Below are 12,143 nucleotides of genomic sequence, written 5' to 3'. Positions count from 1 at the left end.
AGGGCGCAATTCGTCCGAAGAAGTCGTTAACCTAACTGACCACGTTAAGCTTTTATGGACATTTTTTTAAAACCGGCACCTTTTATTCGTACATATCAAAAAAAATTTAAGAATAAAGGAAATAACTGATTTTTTAGTACTTGCCAAAAATGAAAATAAGATACAGAAAATATAGCGAAAAGCCCTAACTCAGTGCTTTTATAGGGCTGAAAATTTATTTTTTATATTTTTTGAACTGTTTGTAAAGGTAAGTATGAAAATAATGACCACATTTTCAACTTTTACATGATACGGCTTAATATACTGTTTTGTACATCGTTAGCATACTTCACAAAGGCTCTAACCAATAAAGCAAAAAACATTTTTTTTCAATTCACTACATGCAGAAATTGCTTTTTTAAAGTGGCGCAACTCCTTGTTGGTTCTAACACTTTCAAATTTATTCTGGGGTGTACTTTAATGTAATCACACAAAAATCGTCGGAAAAAACAGTTTCGAAAAATCTGTACTTAGGGCTTTTGTGAATTAAGGTAACGATATGTATATTTCAATATATAAATTCTAAATGAAGGCGACGAACCAGAAAATTTCTTTTGGGTAGCTTTGGGTGGTCGTAAGGCTTACGACACAAGTGCAGATTTTATGAATTATACTCGGCTTTTCCGGTGTTCCAACGAGAAGGGATACTTCACCGTTGCTGAAAAATGTACCGATTTTTGTCAGGATGATTTGGCAGATGATGACATCATGATATTAGACAATGGTGAGCAAGTTTTTTTGTGGCTCGGTTCTAGATGTAGTGAGGTGGAAATTAAATTGGCATACAAATCCGCGCAAGTAAGTACTGGTAAAAAATCTAAAACCATTATATGAACAAATATATTTAATTCAGGTTTATATCCAACATCTACGTATTAAACAACCTGAAAAACCACGAAAGCTTTTCCTCACATTGAAAAACAAAGAATCGAAACGTTTTACAAAGTGTTTTCATGGTTGGAGTGCCCATAAAGTACCACCAGAGTAAATGAAAAGACGTACCATATCATCAACATGAGCTATAAATGTTTCAAATTTCCGTTTTTAATACAAATCCTGCTGCATTTTTTATTCAAAGTCTTCAAACTCCGCAAATGAATGCCTCAGAACCTGCTCATTAAGTAGTGAGTTTGCTCATTGCATTTTCTTAGAGTTATATCCTTATCAAAAAATAAGGTTACAACTGAACTTAGTGTCAATGTTCTTATTTGGTTGAACGATAAGCTCTATAGTTGCAACACTAATTGAGGACGGAGCGAAGCACTGCTACAACAACAACACTAATTTAAGTAAAATAAAAAAGTTATTTATAAAACTTCTATATGGCATTAAATTTAGCCCTGCTTTTGGTTTCATTTGCATACCAAAGTGAAATAGTAGCTTCACTCAGGAGAGAATGTCAATAGAGGTGAGTTTCTCAGAGATGATATTTAGCGTACCACACGATTTTCTGTGCACATGGTTGCATTTTCAAAGAAAAAAAATTCTTAAGAAACAAGTGAAAAAGTAGCTTTTCATGAATAAATACACGATTATGTGATTACTAATATTAGTTGGTGTGAAATGTATATGAATGCCTCATTATTTATAAAATATCATACAAATGGATATTGCTGCTCGCAACGCTTGCGCGCTGCCACCCTTCATTACCTTTCACTTAAAAAAACAACCCTGTCACTGTGGTCAACTTCTTATGCTGGACTTACATAGAACAAGGCGCTTTGATGGACTACTTCATTGCATGGCGGCCAGGCCCGTCGAGGGAAGGGGGGGGGGGATTCCTCCGGGCCCGGGGTTTCTCGGGGGCGCGCGATTTAGAGGTACTAAGACGTTTATTTAATTCAGGAGAGTCTTTAGTTGTTCCATGTGCAAATTTTAAGCCGAATTTCAAAAGCAACGAATATTGATAATGATTTTTTGCCTGAGCCTGAGGAGACAATAAAAACATCAAACAAAAATGTGTTCTCAGGGGGCCCGCGATTTAGAGGTACAAAGACATTTTTTTAATTCAGGAGAGTCTTTAGTTGTTCCATGTGCAAATTTTAAGCCGAATTTCAAAAGCAACGAATATTGATAATGCTTTTTTGCCTGGGCCTGAGGAGACAACAAAAACATCAAACAAAAATGTGTTTCTCAGGCTGCCCGCGATTTAGAGGTACCAAGACATTTTTTTAATTCAGGAGAGTCTTTAGTTTTCCATGTGCAAATTTAAATCCGAATTTCAAAAGCAACGAATATTGATAATGATTTTTTGCCTGAGTCTGAGGAGACAATAAAAACATCAAACAAAAATGTATGTTTACATGAGTCCGAAATCGTAAAGTTTTCGTGGTTACACTGATGAAGTTTCATCTTCAAAAAGTCTTCCAACAATACCACCAACTCTGTATCAAAGTCCAGATTATTTAAACGACTTCGATATCGGAACCGTGAATAATGAGTTTTTGCGATCTGAAGAAGTCAACGAAATAATTTGTCGAGGTCATCAAAAGTGTCCTTTTATTTTTCCTCGTGATTGTCATGACAAGGCATTTCCTACCTCGTTGTTAAACAGAATCTTGCCAAATGGAGAGAAAGTGGAGCGTGACTGGTTAGTGTGAAGTGCCAGTAGCAATGGTTTTTATTGCCTACCAAGTCGTCTATTAAGCACCAATACTTTAAATCGACCTAAAATTTGTTCTGCGGATATTCGAAATTCGAGGTATGGAAGAAGCTATACGATAAACTGCCATCACACGAAAATACTCGAGATCACATTAAATGTTATATTCAATGGCGATCTTTACAAAATCTAATTCAAAGGTGGCTTCAATTGATACACTTATCAATGACCAGCAAATCACTGAAACTCAAATGGAAAGAAATTTTATATAGAATTTTGAACACTATTTTATTTTTGGGTAATAGAGGCCTAGCTTTCAAAGGTGAAAGTATATATCTTGGTGAACGAAACGATGGACATTTTTTGGGCATCTAAGATCTCAAAAGCCAATATGATCCGATACTTAGAGATCATTTGGAGAACGTTAGGATTTCACAACAGCAGCACAAACATTTACAAGTTCACTATCTTTCCCCAGACATTCAGAACGAGTTTATAGAAATTTGTGCAAAGCACGTGAGGGAAACTATATTAGATCAAGGCATGAAAGCCAAGTATTTTGCTATTATCGTTGATGCTATGCCTGGTGCTAGCACGTTTACTATGTTAATTTTGCGCTAACTCCATTTCAATTCGAAAGCAACAAATTTTACAATTAAAGAACGGGTTTTGGCTTTCGTGGATTGTAACCAAAAAACTGGTAAGGAAATCGCGGATTAATTTGCCATACTCTAGGTAAACATGAAATCCCATTAAAAGATTGTTGTGCACAAGGGTACGATAACGGCGCTAATATTAAAGGAGCTTACAACGGAGCACAACGTCAAATTCTCGACAAAAACTCGAATGCTGATTACTCGCCTTGTGGAACCCAATTGAAAGAAACGTCGTACTCCAAGCTAGAGACGCCACCATAGATGTTGAGGTCCGACATCTAGATGCCTTATTATTGAAGTTGATCAGGAACCAATGGGAAACAATTTTAAACAAATGCAAAACAGTTGCTATTCAATTGAACATCTCACCAAGTATCCGGACATTCGGATGAGAAAACCCAAAGGACGTTTTGAAGGTAATGGAAATGAGATGATTACGGATGATCCAGAGTCTGGTTTTAAAAACAATACATTCTTGCTGATCGTTGATTCAGTAATCACTGGCATTACTAAACGATTTGCAGCTATGAGAAATTTGAATGAGACGTTTTCGTTTTTGTGCCAATTTGAAGACATGGATAAAACGACGGTTCGAGCGAGCGCAGCAAAATTTGTGAAAAATACAAGTCGGGCGTTTCTCAAAGCTGAGGATGCCCAAAAATTCACTTGAAACACATTTCCGAAGCAAATTTTGATAAGGTCTGTCACCATTGGAATTGCTAAATGCCATATACATATGTTCAAAATCTGTACACGATTTTACCCAACATTTGTGTTGTTTTAAGTATCTTTTGCACTATACCTGTCACTGTAGCTAGTGCAGAACGTGCTTTGCGCGCCCTTGCAAGAATCAAAAACTTTCATAGATCGTGTTCATCTCAAGAGCAAGTTTCAGGACTTCGCATGCCTTGTGTTGAATCCATTTTGGCAAGACAGTTAAATTTTGACATTATTATAAAAATTTTGCAGCGAAAAAAGCAAGTATAGCCTCCCTTTGAAATCCGAACTTTCTATATTTAGTAATAAAATTTATATTCATCATTAAATTTATCAGAAATGTATTAAAATGTTACCAAATAACTAGAAAAGATTATTTGAAACAATATGTGGCTGTTAAAAGAGAATTTTATTTCTACGTTACAATATAGTATAAATAGTAAATATTCTGTCATTTAGTTGATGTGGCAAAATTTTTTTTTTTGATGTAATCCATCAATAATGATGCATGAATGAGACGTCATTAATTCAAGTTAATCAAATGTATTAGTGGATTTTTTATAGGGGACCCGTAAATTGTTTAGCCCCGGGCCTCGATTTTCTCTCTACGGCCCTGATGGCGGCACCTATATCTTGTCACACACTGTTTGTGGAGTGTTGTTTCAGTTGCATGAGAAAATTTGATTTAAATAACAAAGGGTGCCGTACGAAGTTATACTTCTTTGTCATCTTTAAAAAGTAGTTTTAATAGCATTAATATTAATTAATTAAAATAAAATATTAAGTCTTTCAGACCGGATGTTGTCGGGACATATTTCTAATCTTATGTCCTCGCTATTATCCTCTTATCGTTCCCAGAATCCATTGTCCCTCAACCCTCCTGCCTGAAAGGAAATAATGAATATTTCACTTTCCGATTTTGCTTTCGTCAATTTGCACGATTTTCCCTGGGCCACCTATTTTGCGAACAGATTCCTGACGATCAAGTTGGTATAGCACCAAAGGATACGGCAATAATTATACCAGTCGGATATGGTTGTGGGGATAAACATGTTTTGTCATCGAAATCCTCTAGGCGAACATCAAAATGTGGACACTGATGGGTAAAAGCGTATATTAAATAAAAGACACGACGTAAAGAAATTCTGAGCTCCTAGAACCAAGTCCCCTTAGCTCTTGAAATTTGGGATTTATTTCTACAGGATCCTTTGCGGCACTGGAACGATCTAATTCATCAGTTCCTTGAATAGAGGACACGGGCGTTCGATGCGTCTGACAAAACATAGAAGATTTAATAAGCCCTTACTGTTCGGCAAAGGCTATGCATTTGTTCACAGTTCCCAGGCGTAAGAGCACTTTCTTTGTGTACCTAAATATCTTAAAATCTGATGTGGTCATTGAAGACCAATTTCGCGCTGCAGCACCACTGCTTGTTGAGGGACCATCAAAATCTATCAAAACGGTATCAAATAATATTCATTTATTTCAACATAAACCGAAATAGTAGATATTACCTTCATTTGCACGCATTTTTATTAAAATGCTTATGATAATTTACCGATATTTTGAATTTATTTAAAAAGCACGCGAGTTAAACGAAGTCATTTATTTAAATACGCAATTTATTAAAAAAACGCGCCGCAGACGGAAATTTTCTGTTTTTCGTGAAATAAATGTGAATGGAAAAGGTCCGTTTTCCTTTTTCATTCGTTGGTACTGTTTAAAACATCTGGTAGCACCAAGAAAGCAGTGAATTAGATAAAATGGCTGCATGGTTGTGTTCGCGGAAAGCAAACAAATAAATTATTAAGTTTTACAATAAAACGTAATTCTCGATGGGAACTCCCTGAGAACTTATATGCAGAATGTCAAAAGTCAAACCTCTTTGGTTTCCGAATAAAACCAAATGAACCCTTTATGTATAGCCAAACCAAATATTGTCAACAAAGTCAATAAAGGTCAGTTACGATTTGAGAAATAAAATTAATATATATTTACCATGAATAGAATTTATTGGAATAGACCGGTCCCTGGTCCACTTCCCGGAAAAAATGTATCGTAAATACTTATCTAGGCAAAGGGCTACCTACAATACCCAATTTGTGCAAATCGAACAGTGACTAAAATTTATTCGAATAGATCGGTCCCTGGGTCACTTCCCCGAAAGAAACTGTACAGGAATACTATCCAGGTGCAGACAATAAGTAAGATTTATCACTATAGAACAGCCCCTCGTCAACTTTCCGAAAGGAAACGAAGTACCCCTATACGGCCTCCTCTACTCGGAGGACCCTCCAGTTATGCTTCGGAAGGTGCGGGTTGCATTATCGCACCAATTCCAGAATTTTCTCCGGCTGAGAAGGTCCGGCAACTACACTCGAGCTCTCGGTCGAAGGGGAAGATCCTTCCTTTCCACTTCCTCGAGCCTAGCTCCCTTCCAGAATTCCCAAACCAAAGAAATTATTCTTTTAAAAATACAGGCCGACCGCTCGTCAGCGCAAGTAATCAGTCTAAATCCATGATACCATCCCGAGTATTCGAAGCCTGGCCGCGGACGGCACAGCCACTCCTCTCGGGAGAGACACCGAGGGTGATGGAACCCGCTCGTGTAACGGTTTCGTTAAACGCAAGTGTGTCCCCACCTCGGGCCCTTTTGGTCGTTGAGGCATTTCTCTCATCCGACCTTTGCCACTTTCTAGCCCCCAAACCCTGCTGCTCAGCCGCATCGTTCGACACCGGCGTGTGATCGTCGCCAGCTACGACGCTCCTGGCCCACTCTAGCGTCCGAGCATGCTTCTCAGAAGTCTGAGCTGCATCCCTTTCCCCGTAGCGCTCCAGGATCTTCTCGGCCAGGCGCAAATCACCCAGAGTTTTCCTATGCGGCGTCGATCGCCTACCTTTCCTGGCAGTCTTCGACCCCCGGTCACCCGGTGGGAAAACTCGCTACAGGGCCTCCTTACTGGTGCTAGGCTGGTCCGTCGCATTCGCCGGACCTCTCCCTTTCGCAGTAACTCAAATGTGGGTCTGCATTGGGTGTCGGTTTCGACCCCCCTCCGCTACCCGAACTACCTGTACCTACGGGATTTAAACCCACACCCCTGCGCTGATCCGTCTGATCTGCTTTACCTTATGGGTAATGCGTTCAGAGCCAGACCGGACGCAAATCGGGAAGATTTCAACCGCACCTACACTACCAACTTAACGGCGACGGAGCCGGAACGTACCATGAGGCCCGCCATGGTTTTAACGTGACGTGGGCAGGTGAGGCATTAGTCTGCCAGCCATTTCGATAGGGTTTCAGTCCGACCACCGTTGTGTACCGATCTTGACACTAACAGAGTCCTTCCTCCCCTGAGCTTGGCAGAATGACTCAGGGGTGCGGGTTTTATCGAGTTGTTCTCTCTAGATCCGCCATTATCAGTAGAAGCAGGGGCACCTCGTGCAGGACGTGATAACTAATCACATGTGACAGTTCGTCACTATGGCCGGTCTAAGACTGATAACAGTCCCTGATCCAGAGCCTGAAACCACGTATGATATCCAAGCTAAGTCTCTTAGCCCGCCTATACTAAATTTAAAGTTAATCGCACCATACACTATTTTGCTTCGAAAAGGTCCGTTCCTGGTCAACTTTGCGGAATGAAAATTTTCTCAAATGTGAATGCGACGATAGTGGTAATGAAGAAAGATCTTAGTAAAAACAACGGAGGTAGGTACTGCGCATTTCATCCTTCAAAAATTCGACGGATGTCTAAAATGACTTGTATGAAATATGAAAATTTCGTATGTAACGGGCATAAAAATATAATGTGTAAATCATGTACATAGATAAACTTTTAAAACTGCACTTTTAGTAACTAATAATACTTAAACCATATTGTTACCAACTTTTCGAAATAAAAAAATATAGTTTTAGTTTTAAGGGAAACATTAGTTTCCTTTCAGAGAAGACTGCCTTTTTTGTTGGTTTTTTTGAAGGCAAGGAAACTCGAAAAGTAATAATAATATTAAACATATAATTTTAAAAAACATTACTGTTATTAACAATTCTCAAATATGTGATGTACGATGAGAAGATTTTAAATTTAAATAAAGCCCTTAAGTATCAGCCCTCACTATAGCAGGCACCTTGTCGTTAACCTGATGGGTTAGCCGAACTCAATAGCGCCCGGCTATGGGGCTGGGTTAGGGCCTGCATCTACGCCGTTTCGCTCCATAGGAGGGCGGCGGGATGTCGGTGCCCAAGGGCCGTGCCTATTAGATGATTCGCTGTATTTGTGGCCTTACCACAGCAAGGGGCGCTGTTGAGGCGGTTGGTTTTGAGCCCGCCTTGTCGGGCAGGTGGTCGTACAACCAAGATGAACTCAAACACTTTAAAACAAACTGAAGATGAAAAGGAAAAGGCTGTGGCGTCGCAAGCCGGGGAGGAGGAAATCGCTATAAGGGAAGATTCGGATGCGGATAGTGCGCAGTCTGTGCGCTCGGTAAAGGGCCGCTCTACTAGCCCGAACAAAGAACTAACGCTAGAACGGTGAAAACGAGACAGCGAGCTTTAAAGAATCCTCAAAATATCGGGCAGCATTAAGAATCATGCAGCGCTTGGGTCCAGTGGTTGGCCCAGCCAACGATGAGAGCGATCGCTTGGCACTGATGGAAACTTTGCTACGAGCAACCCTCAATTTCATAACCGCAACGAAGAGGAAGAAGCCCCCAGAGGCAAGAGGCAGCGATCGGCTGAATCTGACAAGCCTGCTTTTAAGAAGAAGAAGGGGAGGGCAAATGCCCCAGAACCAGGAGAGAGAACTAGCCGGAATGGGAGGAATCAAACCTCCAAAATCTCCCAAGCGGGTCGAAGAGGGAAATATAAATACTGGAAAGCCATGTACCTCAAAAGCTGTAATACAAGAAGAGAGATAGCGATCAGACTCCAGCTTACTCGACGCTACTGGAAAGAATCGAACGCTGATGTTGATAACCCTCAGGAAAAAACAATATGCTAAAAGCAGGAGAGGCACGAAAGGACCTCGAGGTCCTGGAAGTAGCAGAAAAATACAAGGGTAAAGTAGTAGAGGCGGAGATGTTGGAAGCGGATAAACAGCTCAATGATGCCCCGAGTCTGGGTGAGAGAAAATTACCTCCATACTCTGGAAACAGCGGAAAAAATCTTTTGCGTGAGCGTAGCAGCAGACAATTTGGAGAAAGGAAAACAGCTCAATGGCGCTGCGAGTCTTACAGATAAACCTCCAACACAGTAAAGCAGCATAGGAGCTCGCTCGACTCGACTCGCTGACTGTTGAGGAGGGTTCGTTTGATGCTGATACAGAAGCCATGGCTCCCATCTGGAGGAAACGTTTCTTGATTCAGCGCTCGCGGATTCAGCTTTAATTACGCAAATACGGAGAGCAGGGTTAGAGCTGCAGTCATGGTAAGGAAACACCTATACTCGTGTATGCTATCTAACTTGAGCACCGAGGACCTAGCGGTAGTTGCAATAGAGGAGAAGAAAGGACCGTCCCTTTTCTTGGCATCCTGCTACATGGCCCATAACGTGGACGCCCCACCAGAGGAGTTCAAAAGGCTGGTGGATCAAGAATGGCGCAGAGGACGACTTGTCATAGGAGCGAATGCGCTTCACATCGAATGGGGAGGGGACGAAACCAGGGTAATCTTTCGCCGTGAAAACGAGGGCAGTGAAACAATACATGTTCTGCGCTTTCCAATTCGGAGGGACAGTGTGGACAGGAAGGATCCTCCTCTATCCCAAGCTTATGTAGATATTCCTTGAAGCCGCCATGCCCGCTCAATATTTGTGTGAGGTGGTAATTTAGTTCGCCATGGTTTCGCTCGTTCCATTCCGCTATATTCCGAACTAGCATGAAGGTACAGCACCTTTTTCACGATTCTTCCCACCGTTCTTGCCACCTAACTATTTTTCGTAACCTTGCGCTTTTCTTAGCATTTTCGGATGGTCGGCTGATTCCAATGCCAATCGGCCATTTCAACTGAGAGTAGACATACTGGGATTTTCCTGCATAAAACATGGATCGCCTCCTCGGACACCGTCCGATTTGAGTCAATGTTTACTCCTAGATATTTGAAGAAAGGCTTTGAATTTATTTGATAATCTCCTCCCAAAACCACTTCTGTCTTATTGCTAGCTATCGTCAGCCATTCCTTTATTCTTCTCACGGCGTCATTACATAATCAGATCAATATTCTTGACCACTGCTACTACGACAATATCATCTGCATAGCCGACAATTTCCGTGCCTCCGGGAAGGTCGATTTGTAGCACACCGTCATACATCGCATTCTATAGAGTTGGACCTAGAACAGATCCCTGATCAAAAAGCAGTACTTTTTCGCTTAAATAGCTACCAATTATTCTGAGCAGGTGTGCCAAAGTTTCGTAGCGCTGTCATTATCTGCATCCAGTTCGCGGTGTTAAAAGCATTTCTAACATCCAATTTTATCAGTGCACAGAGCTTCCTTTTACTTTGGCCTCCGGTTATGGCTCCGCGGACTATAGTGACAACTGTTTCTATTGCATCTATCGTGGATTTCGATTTTCGAAATCCAATGTGACTATTTGACAAGACACCTGGGCCTTTCAGGGTCTGCTGCAGACGCTCACTAATAATACGTTCGCGAATCTTTCCTACTGAATCCAACATACAATGTGGCCTGTGTGAAGATGGCTAGTCGCGCATCTTGCCAGGTTTCAGAAAAAGGACCAATGTTTCACGTTTCCATGAGCGGGGGAAGGCCCCTTCTTTGATACAGGCGTTGAAAAGATCCGTAAATACCGATGTTCTAGACCTTATCGCTACCCCAACGGGTTAGGGGGTCAGAATATACCCGCGGTAGGTATGCCTGTCGTAAGAGGCGACTAAAATACCATATTCAATGGGCTGTGTATCGCAACCCTCAGGTTGCCAGCGCAATATATAGCTTCTCCAAACCTAATTGTCAACCTCAACTATCCGCGGCGAATCCTGTTTCACTGGAACTTGGGGTTGGGGAGGGAGGGGATGGCCTGCAGGTTTCATGTGGCCACATAAGTCGTTCCCGAGATGATCGGGCTAGCATCTTAATGTGGTACCGGATCTGTATCCGGCAAACGAGCATCACATCGATAACACTCCCCAAAGCCTTCGGGGAGCAACCTTATCGCTACAACAACAACAACAGACCTTATCGCTGATTTAAGGGCTATATTTGGCACTCCATCCGGTCCTGGAGACTTACTATCCGCAACTCTTTGTGCTGCATCCAGTACCTCCTGCTCTGTTATTTCTGGTATTTCCATACCTTCGAGGTCCTCACTTTGATAGGTCCAGTAACCTTGTGTCGGAAAAAGAGTTTCTTCGATTCTTCTCATTAGTATCGGGTATGTAGGCTGCTCTGATTTTCGCTATCACCATCAGGATCGGCACTATCCATCAGTTCCTTGAAGCACGCCCTCTTGCTCTTTTTATAGCCTTTTTAAGCGCCGTCATTTCTGCTATGTAGGTATTCACCCTTATCGCGATTTTTTTCGCCCGAAAATATTCACAGTTTTTGTTCACCCTATCGAAGAGGTTGGCGCAAGAATTTTTCGTGTTCGAAAAAGGTTTCACCTTATCGGCAACTCTTTGTTCGGGCGAAATGAACAGCGGGGAAACCCAAATTTGTTCACTTATATTTTACAGGCGAACGAGAGGAAAACAAAATGTAAGTAATTTTTTGTTTTGAAATTCGGTACTCTTATAATTATATGTACTTTTATTATTAGAAATAAATCAATAAATAATGCACAATCGGAAGCTGAGTGGAAAAAAGTGAAATTCCTGTATTGCTAAGTATGTAAATTCTATTTTTTATGACAACGTATCAGTCGGCCAAGTTATCCATTGTGGACAAAGCAACGGTTCCAAAATGTTGAGCACCTCGCTGAAACAAGATTGGCTTAGACCCACTCCTTGGTCCTTTCCAACGCCTTTCCTTATGCGAAAAAACGAAGATATGTACTCAACTTTACAATTGGTGGAACTCCAAATTTGTGCTTCAATGGGGGCAAGGAGTTGGTAAGATATCTAGCAAATATTAGAATGCCGGCTTGTTTACCCTGTAATATTGGCGAAAGCTAA

At 41.2% G+C, this 12,143-nt stretch overlaps 1 protein-coding gene and 1 long non-coding RNA gene across 6 annotated transcripts in view; one reads left to right on the top strand and one right to left on the bottom strand.

Moving 5' to 3' along the window:
* fliI (FLII actin remodeling protein) overlaps nucleotides 1-12,143 on the top strand; it is a 426,153-nt gene that overhangs the window by 389,353 nt on the left and 24,657 nt on the right. The gene's annotated exons all lie outside the window — the stretch shown is intronic.
* The window catches only part of LOC137244301 (uncharacterized), a 52,484-nt gene that overhangs the window by 19,555 nt on the left and 20,786 nt on the right, over nucleotides 1-12,143 (bottom strand). For 2 of the 4 annotated variants that reach the window (XR_010950885.1, XR_010950887.1), the window contains exon 6: nucleotides 11,037-12,139. The exons of 1 other annotated variant lie outside the window; for it this stretch is intronic. This is a non-coding gene — a long non-coding RNA (uncharacterized lncRNA). Of the gene's footprint in view, nucleotides 1-11,036; nucleotides 12,140-12,143 lie in introns of those variants that run through there. One more of the 4 variants, XR_010950888.1, reaches the window with a different exon arrangement.

This window comes from Eurosta solidaginis, chromosome 3 (genome assembly GCF_040869045.1).
Source record: "Eurosta solidaginis isolate ZX-2024a chromosome 3, ASM4086904v1, whole genome shotgun sequence".
Taxonomy (NCBI): Eukaryota; Metazoa; Arthropoda; class Insecta; order Diptera; family Tephritidae; genus Eurosta; species Eurosta solidaginis.
The sequence above is the reverse complement of the archived record's forward strand: the minus strand, read 5'-3'. Positions and strand labels throughout refer to the sequence as shown.